The sequence below is a fragment of the Mustela nivalis genome, assembly GCF_964662115.1.
Source record: "Mustela nivalis genome assembly, chromosome: X".
In the NCBI taxonomy this organism is placed as follows: Eukaryota; Metazoa; Chordata; class Mammalia; order Carnivora; family Mustelidae; genus Mustela; species Mustela nivalis.
The window spans coordinates 3953019-3968444 of NC_139040.1; the positions used below are offsets into that span (position 1 = coordinate 3953019).

General features: G+C 49.4%; 2 long non-coding RNA genes across 2 annotated transcripts in view; both read right to left on the reverse strand.

Moving 5' to 3' along the window:
- Positions 1 to 3229, reverse strand: part of LOC309856051 — an 11476-nt gene extending 8247 nt beyond the window's left edge. Inside the window, exon 1 of the long non-coding RNA XR_014307041.1 lies at positions 3140 to 3229. This is a non-coding gene — a long non-coding RNA (uncharacterized lncRNA). The remainder of the gene's footprint in view (positions 1 to 3139) is intronic.
- Positions 3230 to 12684: 9455 nt separating this feature from the next.
- LOC309856050 overlaps positions 12685 to 15426 on the reverse strand; it is a 169432-nt gene continuing 166690 nt past the window's right edge. Inside the window, exons 4-5 of the long non-coding RNA XR_014307040.1 lie at positions 13874 to 14020; positions 12685 to 13532 (exon numbers count right to left, since the gene is read on the reverse strand). This is a non-coding gene — a long non-coding RNA (uncharacterized lncRNA). The remainder of the gene's footprint in view (positions 13533 to 13873; positions 14021 to 15426) is intronic.

Sequence of the window (15426 nt, forward strand, 5' to 3'; positions counted from 1 at the left end):
GGAGGATGAGCTGCAGATGATACTCTTAATCAGCCCTACAGTGGGAGGGAGCACCCTGCCCCTGGAGTGGTGACAAGACGGAGGGATGGAGACCGAGGGACCCAAGGCTGGCCGGGCTCCCACCCCCGTGCATCAATCAGGTGGCCAGAGCGGACCCAGGGTGGCTCAGGGAGCCTGACGGTCCTGGAGCCCGGAGCCCTGAGCCCCGAGAGCCTGTGGGAGGGACAGGCAGGGCCCTTCGGGTCCACCAGGTCTCTGGGCCACGTCGCAGAGCAGGCGGGGAGACCAGGCCCCCAGGGGGCAGGGGCCGCAGCCGGGGAGACAGGCAAGTCAGGGCCAGCCCGGGGACCCTGTGTCCTTGGCCAGGGCTCTCTGCGGACTCTGGGAGCCTGTGGACTCCAGAGGACCCAGAAGCCCCATCCAAGCCCACCACGAGCAACTGGCCCGAGACCAGAGCTACTGGGAGATTTTCTCGTTGGGGACTCTGTTGGCCTGGTCTGCTGACCCCGGTCACCTGCCGAAGGGGACATCTGTCGAGCACACGGTCCCTGGGAACAGCGGACACGTCTCAGAAGCAGCCACCCCGGTCCCGAGTGGGCCCTGGTGCCGGCTGAGGGGCTCTGCCGATGGGCTCCCGAGGCTTCCCTCCGTCCCTCTTGCCCCGCACCCTTCCTTCCCTCCCCCTCCACCCCTTTCTGACACCCCCAGGCTGTCAGAGGAATGCGGGGACGGGGCCTCAGCTCCGGGTCCCCTTTGCCTCCCACGTGAACGTCCGCCTGTCTCCCACGGCCCCTGAATCACGGGCTGCTCTCCACAAGCGGCAGGCCACTGCCGCGTGTGGGCCTGTGGCTTCCCCCGCACCCCCTTGGTGTGGGGCCTCTCAGCAGAGGACAGCAGGCCACTGGGGCCGCTGGCCCACTGGAAGGTGCCGGCCCAGGGGATGCACACACGGGGCCCTGGTGGCAGAAGCCTGCCCGCCAACACGGAGATGGCCCGTGTCCCCAGTGTGGAGGGACTGCACGGAGGAGACAGCCGAGGGCTGCCATCCGGGGCCCCCCTCTCCACCGAGCCCTCTCCCCCGTCCTCCTCAGAGGGCCAGCGGGGGCAGGTCCCATGGAGCAGAGGAGCGGCCCTAGAGACAGACCACTACGGGACGGGCCTGGGACGGAGACACGGAGGCAGGAAAGGGCCCGCCTGGCGAGGGGCCCCAAGCCCCACTCGGGGCAGGCAGCTGGGCCCCACGGGACCCCACCCCTGGGACAGCGCGGGGGCCCGAAGCCCTAGACACAGGGCTCCGGTGGCTCCAGAGGGGTCTTACTGAACCAGAAACCCGTGGAGTACCTGGGGGCCAAGGTGACCAAGGGGGAGGCGGAGGGTGGGTGAGGGGCTCCCTGCGTGAGATCACAGGTCTTCCCTCTCGCCCTAGTGCCAGAGTGGTATGTCCAACCGTCTTCCCCCTCCAAGGGACTAGGACCAAACCTGAACTTCAGCACCCTGCCCCCCTCTACCACACACCACCAAGCAAATGCCTGAAGGGAGTTCCCCAGTCTCTGGAGCCCAGCCCTGTCTTCCTAATTCCTCCCCGGGCCCCTCCCCTAGAATAACCCACAGGCTCCTCCATCTGCGGTCCAGGGATGGATCTTTCACACTTCCCCTCGGACCACAGCCCTGCTTCCCACCTAGCAATGGTGCCACTGGGAGCAGGTGAGAAGGCTGAACCCCGCCTGGGACTTGGCCTCCTCCCTCCCCTCCCCACTCACATCACATCCCCCAAACTGATAGGAAGCCTTTTACTCTCAACCTTACATACATTGAGTGGCTTTGTGGGGCCTCCCCGGGGTCGGCGTCCTGCTTGGACTGTGTGACCCTCACCCTTCCTAGATAGTGAAATTCAGTCGAGCCACAGAAATTTGCGATCAGAGCGCGTGTGACGAGTGTACTTATTTTGTTTCTCATGACGGGTTCTGGGGATTTTCAAGCATCCCATGCTTTCACAGTTCAGAGCCCTTTTCCCTAAGCTGGACCCAGAGAGGACAGCCCAGCGGAGCCTTTTGGAATAGGAACTTCCCTCTCTGTGGCTCGTGGGATCGACTTCTATGAAAACGGAGACCCGTTTAGGACAAGAGTGGCCCCGTGGTCTCCTGGACCCCAGCTCTACGTTTCTGATCTGGTTTCTTGCAAGCTCAGTTTGGAAGGATCCTGGTCTTGGAGTTCCTCTTGGCCTAAGGGACCCATCCTCTTCGCAATGTATAAAGAAAAGATCAGAAACCGAACTACAGACAGTTGCTTGTGAAAAGGCTGCTCCCCTGCATTCTTTCAAGAGTTGCTGACATCTCGAAGCAAACAAGTCTGCCGAGGGACAATTAGGCTCTCTGGATTTCCATTCCATTTCTTTTAACTGCCTCTGAGCGTGCTGAACTGGGAGGTAAAATTGAACCCAAGGATTTTCCCAGCTCTCTGGAATGAAGTTTTCGCTTCTTTAATTAGAGTCCCAGAATGTCAAGCCTGCAGGGGCCCTTGGGATCAGCTGGCCTGTCCCCATCACAGGACTGACAGCCAGACTGGGAGGCCCAGCTGGGGTCCCACCCCCTTCCTCCTCCCCTGCCAGGGCTCTTCCTGTTACACCTTCTGCTGCTAGTTTTTCCCTCTGAGTTCGACTTTTCTTGCAGACACACTAGGTGCTCAGTAGGTCCTCGGTAAAGGGAATCTGAGGTCTCTTGCCATCTCCCAGGCTGCAAGTCTTGGATCCACTAGGCATTTGGCCTCTGGAGTAAGTGGATGTCAAATTTCTTTCTCTAGACCCCAACACGTGCAGGAGACCACGCAGCACCTCTATCTGGTTTTGACCGCTCCTGCTGGTTCAGTCCCAATCTTATTTGACACCCACATTCCTGTGCAGGGCCCCTCTGTTCTCTGAACATTGCAGGCAATTCCCCACCCCTGGGCCATTTCTCTTGCTTGTCCCAGGCCCAGGTGCTAGTCAACCCTGGCTAGCCACCAAGACCCTTTTCCTTTTCCAAGGCCCATCTCCGGGATTCCCTTTTCTGTGAAGCATTTCTAAAGAGAACTCCATCACCTTTCTCCCTCCTTCCGCCACAATTTACTCACTTATTCAACGGATATTTTAATGGGTGCTCACCGTGTGGCAGGCGCTGTTCTAGCCACAAGAGGTACGGCACTGAACAAGGCCAATGAAAGTCTCTGCTCTCACGGAGCTCACGTTCTAGTGGCTAGGAGAGGCAACAAAGGGAAGAAGTAAATGATGTAGAATTTTGGAGGTGGAATTAATGGAGGAGCGAGTGCCTGGATAAGTGAGTGGATGAATGTGAACGAAAGGGAGGGGTCTCCAGGCTCAGGACACTTGTGGGTTTTAGCTTTGCCGAAACTCCCTTACACCTGAAAGCTGGGTGGCTTGAGCGTAGGATTTCCTGAGGCCCCGGAGAAGTCAGCTGTGGCTCTCATGCCAGGGAACAAAGGAGAAGTGACTACAGAAACTCAAGATAACAACATTGTGGCCCATGCCACAGTTTGGCTTCAGTGGATTGGGGACTCTGGCTGTCTTTCAGGGGAAGATGTTTCTGGGCGCCTAGACTTCCTGGTCCAGCCCCTTCCTCATGCCCAGGATGTGCTCCCATAGCACCTTTGATTTCGTGGCAAGCACCAGTAGTATTCAAAATGAGAGGCCTTTCCATTTTCATATAGAAGAAGAAAAAGTAAAAACCAATTCCTCCCTTAGCCCATTCTTTGTTAAACATGTGTTGGAATTAGCTGGTTCGTATACAGCCAAATCCCTCCTAATTATTTGCCAAAGATTTTCATATCATTATTAACCAAGCAAATCTTATCTTAAATCTCAATTTTATTTGCTGTCTAAGAGATTAAGGGAATGATTTTATGACCTAAAATGTGAATGGTCTCTTTCTAAAAACCCGATTGGTGGTGTAATTGAGTTGTGAACACTGCTTTAGTTTTCTTACAACGTATATAATCTGCTTTGGGATTTTATTTTCTCAAGAGACTTGGTTTATCTGCTCTTTATACCCATCCAGTCTCTGTAAATATGCTTTTGCCTTTCCATAATACTATGAGACCTGAATGCTTTGGCACAGATCAGCAGGGGCAGGAGATGGAGAGGAAGGTTGCCATGCATTTCAACAGACTAGACCGACAGAAAAAAAGAATATTTTAAGCATTTACAAAGTATTTGCAATACCTTTTATTTATTCTGCTTTAAAGATTTTATTTTTTTATTTTTAATTTTTTTACTTAAATTCAATTTAGTTAACATATAGTGTATTATTAGCTTCAGGAGTCGAATTTAGTGATTCATCAGTTGCATGTAATACCCAGTGCTCATTCCATCAAGGGCCCTCCTTAATGCCCATCCCCCATCCCGCCCCTCTCCAGCAACCCTCAGCTCGTTCCCTAGAGTTAAGAGTCTCTTACGGTTTGCCTCCCTCTCTGTAGATAATCTCCATCCTGAACTGGGGCTGGAACTCAGAACCCCAAGATCAAGAGTCACATGCTCTATGGACTGAGCCAGCTAGGCACCCCTCAATGTTAGATATGTTTTATAGTGTTCTGTGAATTAGCCTAGGGTTAATTGGGTTGTTGTTGTTTTTCAAGTTAGTTTTTCCTTTAGTTTTGGTCACTATTTTTTGTTGCTGCTGTTGTTTTAATCTAGGTGACCTTTGCCATTGGGAAGACAGTGGCTTACTTTTCAAATGGTGTGTTCGGGGATGTCCTTATGATCCAGCCGGGTTTGGACTGCAAAGAGAATGCACTCAACACTACCCAAGGGGGCCTGAATATGGCTCAAAGTCCCCTTTCAACTCCCAAAGCCCAAAGCCACGGGTGACGTGTCATGCTCAACAGCCCGGCTTGTGGGCTCTGTGTGCAGTCGGGAGCACTCGGGCTCTCGGGAGCTCCAACTGAACTCTTAGGACTGAACAGCAGAAAACACACTCCCCTGACTACTTTGTGGGTCTGTTTCATCAAACCAGAATCATCTCTCAGTTTCTGGGCCAGAAAGCTTAGCATTATCTTTCAGTCTCCAGCCCCCTTACTCTTCTACTGACTCGTAACAAAATGCCATCATCTTAACTTTCTCTTCTCAGTGTCTCTTGGATGCATCCCTCCCTGTTTCTCCTTCATCCAGGCCCCTGTGATCTCAGCTTGAACACCCCAATAATCCTGGTGTTCTTTTGTTAGCCTCATGCTCCCATGCTGAGACCCAACTTGATTCTCCACTCATCCTCCTAAGAATCTCTCTCTTTTGCCCCTGGACATGCTAGGGAACACTGTGCCCCACCTCTCACTAACTTCAGGCTTTTCCAACTGATTTTCTAGATCCTTACTAATGTGGCTATACCCAACCTTTAGCCTTCTAATCCCTAGTGAACACAGCCTGGGTCAGTAGCTATTGAGAGACATCTGTATTCTGTTGTTTTGGTATAAAGCTGGACAGACAGACTGATGGAATAGAAGATTGAGCCTGGAGACAGCCCCATGCACAGATAAAGTCTGATTTATGACAGAGGAGACAGTGCACAGGAGTGGGGAGAGAATCGTCTTTTCAGTCAAGTATGCAGGGACAATTGGGTATCTACAGGGATAAAACATGAAATAGGTCCCCTACTTCACATCACACACAAAAATCAAGACCCGGTGGCCTGAGGACTTAAATGTAACAGGTTAAACTATAAAGCTTTCAGATCTTAAAGGAGAATATCTTCATGACCTAAGGGTAGGGAAAGATTTCTTAAACATGGCATGAGAAACACGAAGCATAAGGGAAAGGGGGACAAGGTGGACTACTATTAAAATGAGGGGAGAAAAGTCAAACTCATGGCAACAGAAACAGAGTGCACAAAACTGGTTGCCAGGGGCTGAGGGGCGGGGGAAAATGAAGAGAGGTTGGTCAAAGGGTACAAACTTTCAGTTATAGGATGGTAAGGTCTGAAAATCTCATGTCAAACATAGTGACCATAGTTGATTGTGCTGGACTGCATAACTGAACTTTGCTGGGGGAGGAGAAATGCAGTGTTCTCATAAAAAAAGGTAAATATGTGAGGTGATGGATGTGCTAATTAACTCAGTTGTGGGAATACTTTTACAATGTCTACATGTATCAAATCATCACATTGTGCACTTGAAATACATTACAATTTTATCTGTCAATTATACCTCAGTGAAACGGGGAGGAAAAAGTATTCCCATTAGACTGGGAGTTCCATGGGCAGTGGAGCCAGGTGGAACCCTGGGGGGCCAACATAGGGCACATCTCAGGACAGAGATACTCCAGAGAGCTGTGGTTGATGAAATTACGAGGATGCTCTCAAGGGGTACAGCCCTTGATCTGCTTGGGAGGAGATATCTGTTGACTGCAAACCACTGTGTCACCCAAAGTACACCTGTGCTTTAAGAGGCTGCCATTCAAAGCTCAGGGTGGGATGTATGTAGCTCCCAAGACTTAGATACTATCTCTGGAGACCCCGCTGGGAAGGTAGCTTGGCACTGGCTGGCCACAGCGCCATTGCTGCCCCCAACTGTGGTTACTGACCTCTTTGGGCCCCCTGTGGGCTTTCTTTTTGCTGGGCTTTGTCTTTGTCATCAGCACTGTTTACTTTTTGCCACTCAATCTACTTTCCTTTTAGGGTGCTGTTTTCTAGCTTATTTTACTATTGGAAAATTTTTTCTACCTTTTGATTTTTTCCCTCTCTTTTACTTTCTTTATTTTAAGCTCGATGTGGGGTTTGAGCTCATGACCTCAAGATCGAGTTGCATGCTCTACCAACTGAGCCAGCGAGGCAGCCCTGTACCTTTTTATTTTTAACTTGTTTTGACAAAGGATGGGCAACATCATCATGAGGGAAGCAACTTTGAGGAGAACTTCTTGTCTAGACCGGGGAGGCTGGAGGCCCTTGGTGGAACCATCATTTTGATGCCACGGCACCCCTTGACCACTAAGTCATTCTGGGGGTCTATATTTATACTTCAAGATGCCCACCTTGAACAACAGTCTGCTGGAAACCCAAGGAAAATGCTAGATGGTGCTAACACTGAATGACTAGAGCCATCCAACAAAGGTTTCACTAGGGGGCCCATTAATGACAACTGACCACAGCAATGAGGGGAAAGCAGTGAGTTGGGAGGCCGGCCCCAAAAGGCCTTCCTAAGGTTTCCCCTCACCTGAAGCACCTGGGAGGGTGACCCCTGATAGAGTTATAGGAATTCCTTTGGACAGAGCCAGGCCCCAGGAACACTCTTAACTGTGCACTTACAGATGTTTTGTTCTGGAACAGACCTTGCTTTCTTCTGAACTGAGGTCAAGTTTTAAAAGAGATAAGCATGACAGTTGATGGTAATGTGAAATGGGATGCAGAGGGCACAAGAGATGGACTAATAAGCATTGTTCCATAACAAACCATGGTTTGTTATGAAAAGAAAGGTACCATCATTTCTCTAAATTCCAAGGGGACACTGTTCTGAGAACGGCTGCCATTTTGTGAACTGCCCCACCCCCCCATTGATGATCTCCTGTGAGGTCTTGCTACCAGTCCCATGTCAAGCTGCAAGACACTTTTCTTGTCATTACAACTTCTATCTTCCATAGCATGATACATGGAATGCTCATATGGCCAACTCGTGGACGACACTCAAGTAGTGTGCATTATTCTGGCAGGTTTTTCCCTTTCTAAATGAAAGTTGTCAGAAGGTTATAAGAACAGCCAGGCCCATGGTTGGGGCATAAAGACCTGCAAATTTTGTGTTCCCATCTGGAAAAGGACGAACAGTGTTGTAAGGGGGGGGGCATCCCTCCTGGGAACCTGGGCTGAACCTCCATCCCAGCTGAGGGAAGGATGCTGGGAGGAAATCAGGACCACTTTCCTTTTGAGTGAGCGATGGGGAGACATTTTTCCTGTTGGGGGCTGAGATCAGGAAAGGGGGATAAGCAGATAGGCCAACTCACAAAGTCCAAGTAAGTTACCAAGGGGCTTAGTTTAAGGATTCAGAAACAGTTCACAGAGCTCTCCAGACATGCAGGGGCAGAACGTGAAGGCATTCCACAGGCCTGAAGACTGGTGGGGTCGGTCACCAGGTGGTAGAAGAAGGGTGGAAATGTTAGGTGGCTGTGACTGTGAACCCCAGGAGCAAGCCCTTCATCCAGAGCAGCAGGTATTACAGCTCTGCTGAGGGAACTATGGCCTCTGGGCCCAATGGACCTTGCTTCTCAGAGCCAAGAGAACAAAATGTGCCCAAGATAGAGAGTTGAGGGTATTCTCTCTTTTCCTGCTAGAACCCCAGTCTGCTGTGTCATGAAGAGGTGTGGGCGGTTTGGGCAGTATCAGGAACAGACACTTGGCATGGCTTTTGGCCAGGTAGCAGGGTGGTTTCTATAAAGGGCTCCCTGGGCAGCAGATATCAATAAATGGGAATGAATTCTGAAGTGGAAGAAGACGGTTTGTGAACACTAACAAGAGCTCCTTCGGGAATTCCCAGAAATACTTAAGGGGTGTGTTAGTCAATTTGGGTTACTGTAACAAGATTTCACAGACTGGGTGGCTTAAATAATAAACATTTCTCACAGTTCTAGAGCTGGGAAATCCAAGATCAAGATATTGGCAGATTTGGTTCCCATTGAGGGTCCTGTTCCTGGTTTGCAGATAGCCACGATCTTGCTGTGTCCTTACATGGTGGAGAGAGAGGGAGGGGTTCTGTTCCCTCCCTCTTCCTATAAGGGCACTAACTTCATCATAGGGCTCCACCTACGTGACCTCATCTAAATCTAATTACCTCCCAAATGACCCACCTCTAAGTATCATCCCACTGGGAGGTAAGGATTAAACATGATTTAGGGACATAAACATTCTGGACCCTAAGTGCAAGTAGGGGCAAGAACTGGGCCTCTGGATTATTAATATTCTTAGGACCCTGTATCTATAAGCAAATGAGGCCCCGAACCCAGAGACTACAAGGTGATATGAAGTCTGTGAGGAGGCAGTGTTAGGAGTGCGAAGCTGCCTTTGCCTGCTCCCAACCACATCAGGCCCTGGAACAAACACACAGCCAGTCTCGCGATGTTGGAGTTTTCCAGACTTCTAGCCCCTATTGTTTCTTGCACTAAATGGTTAAAGACAGTGGCTTTGCTTCATGCCAGTCTAGTGAAACCAGTGCTTCAGTGCCTGAAACCCCTTCCTGGTACAGCTTTTGGTCAGTGGAGACCACAGGAGAATCGAATGACTTTTGGAAAACGTAAGTTAAGTAGAAGCCAGTGCTGTGGTAGTTTGCACACAGTGGCCCCGATCTGGTGGCTCCTCTTGTTGACATGGGGTGGGTCCCAGTCCTGTAGCTGCCTCAGCTCCTGCCAGCTTTCTTCCTTTAGTGGGGGTCAAGTGTGTGTGATGCTCCTGGGGAGAGGCACCAGCTTTCCTTGCAGGTCACTCATGGTACCCAGGTTGGAGGTGGCCAGAGACAGATGGGGGTAGTAGTTTGCCCTAGTTCTTGCCCATGTCTCATTTTCCCTCCTGACTGTTAGCCTGGGTGACAGCAAGCTCAATGCCTGATGCTTAGACCCCTCCACCAGCCCTCAACCCCCACCCCAGGCAGTGGGTCTCGTCCTACGATAACCCTGTTATTCTATACCTTGGCTGTGATTCTTCAAGTCAACCCTGGCTGGTGTGGAGACACACCACAACCCTGAAAGAAAGAGAGTTTAGAAGCCAGGGAAGTGGATAGTAGGTGGGCAGAAATATACAAAAACACAGCATCCCCTAAGTAGTAAAATTACTTTGAATTTGTGACTACAGTCCAAAGGTGAATGCAGTTTGTGGGGGGGTGAGGTTTTTTTTTAAGATTTTATTTTATTTTATTTTTTTACAGTAATCTCAATACCCAACATGGAGTTTGAACTCACAACCCTGAGATCAAGAGTTGCATGCTCCACTGAACTGAGTCAGCCAGGCATGCCTGGAGACTTTTTTCTTTAGCTTTATCGACAACAAATAATTGTTTATATTTAAGGTGCACGACCCAATGTTTTGTAAAATGATTATCAATACTGTATTGCATACTTGAACACACTTTAAAAAATCCAACCCACAGTAAAAACAGCTTTTGTTCCTCTAAGATGTGCTTGGGATTGTTTAGGGGACCTTGAGCTTCCTTGGTGATGTCAAGTCTTAGAGTCCTAGGAGGCTACTGCCACAGCTCAGCAGACAGCTTGGAGGATGTGGGCTTAGGTCAGGTGACCACTTGTTGATTCTAACCCTTCTCTGTTCTTCCTCATTATAAGACCTTAAACATGTCCCATCCCTAATTTTAGGTCTCAGTTTCCCCATCTGCACAATGGCTTATTTGGATACATTGATGACTTCAAACATTTTTACCTTATTTTTTTCACTTTTTATCTTAAACATTTTTTTTTTCTAAGTAAACTCTACACCCAATGTGAGGCTCGAACTCATGACCCTGAGATCAAGAGTCACATGCTCTACCAATTGAGCCAGCCAGGCACCCCTCAAACATTTTTATACTAAGAAATCCGTTTTGCATCAACACCCAACACAAGTACGCATATTAATCAGTATAAAGTGTAACAAAAGGTTCATGAATCAATACTTAGACTGTTACTTAAGATACTACTATACTTCCAAGGTTTGTGTCCCTAAAACTTGTATGTTGAAACCTAACTTTCAAGGTGATGGTATCAAGAGATGAGGCCTTTGGGAGGCGATGAGTTTGTGAGGGTGGAGCCCTCATGAATGGGACTGGCGTCCTTATAAAAGAGACCCCAGAGAGCTCCCCTGCCTCTTCCATCTTGAGAAGACACAGCGAAAAGTTGGCTGTTTATGAATCAGGAAGTAGACTCTCACTGGACATCAAGTCTGTTGGTGCCTGGATCTTGGACCTCCTAGCCTTAGGAACTGGAAGGAGGAAATGTTTGTTGTTTAAACTTCCCAATCTATGGTGTTCTGTTACAGCAGCCCAAACAGACCAAGAAATTGGTACTGAGAAGTGGGGCATTGCTGTAACAAATCTCTAAACATGTGGAAGCAACTCTGGAACAGTAGAGACTGGAGCCTTCACTGCTGTGCATGGGCCTTTAGCAAGAGCTCAGGAAGGAAAGAGGGGGTGCTAGGGACAAAGCCTCAGTCTTCTGGATGGAAAAAGTCACTGATGAGATCTCACATGGAAATGAGGACATGTTATTGGCAATTGGAGGGGAGGCAATCCTTGTTATCCAGTGGCAATGAACCTGGCTGAACTGTGTTCACATTCTTGTGTTTTATGGAAGGCTGAACTTGCAATGAATGAAATAGAATATTAGCTGAAGAGATTTCTAGCAAAGCATTGAAGGTGAGGCTTGGTTCCTCCTGACAGCTCATAGTGGAATGTGAGAAGCAAGAAGTGACTTAGAGATGGGACTGTTCAGCCAAAAGGAAATAACTCAGACTGGGAGAATTCTTAGCCCACCCATACTGGGAAAAATGAGAACCCTAAAAGTAGTAGCCAAGCAACCCTTTGATATGGAGAATAGCATGGATGTAAACTACAGACCATCATCAACAAAGGTTGGGCACAGAGGTGAGATGACACCAGCAGAAACACCGCCACCCGGGACTAAAGGAGACAAAGAAAGTGAGGTCAAAATGAAGAAAGAATGTTGGACTTCTTAGACCCTATAGGACTGGAGGGTAATGCTATTCCACTGCAAACATGACTTTTTCCCAAAGGCTCAGGGTGCCTGCATCAGGCCATGGCTGTCCCCACCTAGGTTTCAAAGGACAGGGAGGCCACATGGAGCCATGGGCTTGGGAGTCCAGCCAATGATAACCTTGGGGTACCAGCAGAGAGCCAGCTCGGGGGCAGGGCCTAACCAGAGAGCCACCATGGGCCATTCCAAAGAGCTGGAGGGTACTGTTGCCAGCCCAGTGGGCCTGAAAGAGCATCAAGCCAAAGGGGATTATTCTGGATCCCTAAGGTTTAATGTCTGCCCTGTTGGTTTGAGACTTACTTGGGATCCATTTAACACTTTCTTATTTCCTATTTCTCCCTGTTGGAAGGTGACTATCCTATGCCTGTCCCACCACTATAACTTGTTCACTTTCATGGGTTCATAGCTGGAGAGGAATTGGCCTCAGGATGAACCAGACCTTGGGTCTTGCTCATTGGGGATCTAGATGAGGTATAGATGAGCCTTTGGCCTTAGGATTTAGAGCTCTTGCCAGAACCAGTTAAAACTTCTGGGGCTGTTGGGTGGGATGAATGTATTTTGCATGTGAGAAGGACATGAATTTGAGGAGCCAGGGGCAGGATGCTTACTTAGACTGAATATGCCAGAATTCATATGTTGAAATCCTAACCTAGTGTTTGGGAGGTGATGAGGTCATCAGGGTGGAGCCCTCATGAATGGGATTGGTGCTGTCATAAGAGACCCAGAGAGCTGCCTCAGTCTTTCTGCCAAGTGAGGACACAGTGAGAAGATGGCCGTCTATGAACCTTATCAGACAGCAACTCTGTTGCTGCCTTGATCTTAGATTTCCCAGCTTCCAGAATTGTGAGACATGAATGTTGTTTAAGCCACCGAGTGTATAGTTTTTTGTTGTTACTATCATAGCCCACAAGGACTAAGATGATACACTTGAATATTTTCTATTATGTTCTTTTTATTCTGTTTCATGTTTCCAAATATGCTGATTGAGGTTTGCAAATGTGATTTTAGGACAACTGCATGTGGGTCATGAGTTGTAGTTTGAACAACAAACTCTAGATGCTTCTAGTGTGTTCAGCTAGCCCCCAAGCTCTAGGACAACATGGAGGGGGGAGGGGTTTGGAGTCCTATGTTGGTAGCCTACCTCTAAAGTGGCTTCCTCTGAGTGTGAACCCCTGGAGGGGGCTGTGTTTTTCCCTCTGCTGGAAAGGCAAAGACATTCAGTCCCTGCCCTCCACTCCCACAAGAGGAAAAAGCCCGAGAACCTGAAGATAGGACCCTGGGGCTGGTCCTTTCTGCCATTGCATCTAGGACTGCAGAGCCCCAGAGAACAGGACTACCCAGAGAGGGCACTGACGGTGCTCACTTTTGGCCATTGTTTACAGGGGCTGGGACGAGGCAGGGAATGGCAGCAAGGGGCATGAGCTGCACCAAGGGGCCCTGGGGACAGAGCGTTGCTTTGACCTAGACAAAGGGCTAGACACTGGGCTGGGTGGTTCAAGGTCCTTCTGGCTGAGAACCTGACTTGGGTCTTCCTGACCAGGGAGGCAGGCAGACAATTACAGAGGATTCAAACAGTTAAATAAGCCAGCAAGTTCTGACCAATATCAATGCAGCCTGGGCAACATGAATGTCACTTTACGTGTGACCCTGGCCAGACCGTGGTCCCAGTTATTCCATCAAACACTAATCTTAGTGTTGCTGTGAAGGTGTTTTGTAGTAGTAGGCAACATCTACAATCAGTTGACTTCAAGAAGACTGCTGATTCTTGATAACGTGGATGGGCCTCATACACTCAGTGAAAGGGCTTCCGAGGTTTCTGAAAGAAGAAATCCTGCCTCCAAAAGACATCAGCAACCCCTGACTGAGTTTCCAGCCTGCAGATCTGGGACTTGCCAGGCCCCACAATTTTTGGGACCAGCTCCCTAAAATCTATCCATCTCTCTATTCATCCTTTCAATCTGCCCCCCCCCCCCGCCGCCATCCATCTATCTAGGTCCATCTGTCTATCTCATCTCTTGGCTCTGCTTCTGTGGAGAACCTGACTGAGCCAGGCTGGCACTCTGTGGGCACCCCCAGGACCTGGACCAACTATAGCCTCACAGCAAATGGAGGTTTTAACAATGATGGTTCTGACCGGAATTAGTGGTTAGCGTTTACCTGTGCTGTTCTGACCGTGCTGCTCTCTTCCGAGCAGCCCAGTGGTAGCTGGAGAAGGTGGCAGATGAGGCTTGGGGGTAGACTGAGAGCTTCTCCTCTCCGGAGTAGGGGCTCTTCCACCTGACGTCTCCATGGCAGAAAAGGACCCTGAAATGGCAACAAGGGGCATTCAGGACTAGTGACACCAACGAGCTCTTTTTTCCAAAGTGCAGCCTCTCTGCAGGGTTGCTGGTGATCAGCAATCGGAAATGAGATGACCAGAGAGAAAGTGCCTCCCCGCTGGGGGGCCCAGGGTTGCACTGACATCTGTGGTCCCGACACCTCCCCTTTTGTGGGCCCCTTCTTCACTAAAAAAAAATACATAACAACTATAGTTTGTGACTCTTGCTATAAAGATGAGGATGTCAATTCATATGAATGTCTATGAATCCACATAATAGTACTTATTAAAATATTTTCTTCTGTCTAAAAGTTCATTGTCTCCCTTCTGATTTGAAAAGAAAGTGGAATATTTTCAGGAGCCGCTAAAAGTATCATGGCCCTAGTACATCGTGTGCCTAAAGGAGATGTCTGCCCGAGACCCCTGCCAGACCTAGGAGGCACTTGGAGAACGTCCAGGCCATGGAGGAGCAACCTTCTTCCCTGGAAGAGCTGAGTCGGCTCAGAGAATAAGGTGGACAGCTGCTTTTTGTCTTTGTCATTAAGAAGTCTATTGAGTCCTGTGGGGAAAGATACAATCTCACAATTTAGAGGACCAATTCTGTTGGAAAAAGCAAGGTCCCTGAGAAAAATCAGCAGTGCTTTTTTTTTTATGATTTGAAGTCATAATTGTCATGGACCCTATCAAAAAGTATTATAAGCTACACATGGGGCTCAGTGTCATACTTTCATCTTCACATGAACCCCATCTTCGAGACCAGAAGTTTGGGGCGCCAGGCTGGTGGGGGCTAGGGGGCCAGAAGGAGCAAAGGGCATAAAGCAGAAGGGACAAGTGGGGGAAAGGTCCTGGGGAAGACACCCTCAGGGCTTCCCTGTCTTCTTATGATTTGCCCTTCTGGAACCACCTTCCATGACAGCTTCATGAACTTGGAACCATAGCAGAGAACCCAATTCAAAAGTTAACATTTTCATGAATGCTTTCAGGAAAAGAGCCTGCGCTTGCCTCTGATTTTCCTCTCAGTGACTTCCCAGGCCAACAACAGAGGCCATTAAGTAAGAACACATGTTATATGTTTCCTGCTCTTGAACCGAATGAGGACGCTCCATCTGGGAGTCTGGGGAAGTCTCTACAAAGGGAGTGAGGCAGAGCAGCGCTTGGTTCCCCGAGAGAAAACTGCTTCCTGGCTTCGGGGTTAAGAGGCCCCAGGGCTGGCAGCTCCGTCTGGTAGGCCCTGAGGTGCGGAGGGCCTGGAAGCAAGGAAAGACTGCTGTTATCAGCTGCACACTTTGTACAAGGACAGGGCGCTCCCAGGGGCCCAGTCCAGATAAGGAGCCGGGCAGTGTGACTCCAGACTGTTCTGACTGGTCATTTACTGAATGGCCATGAACGGGTT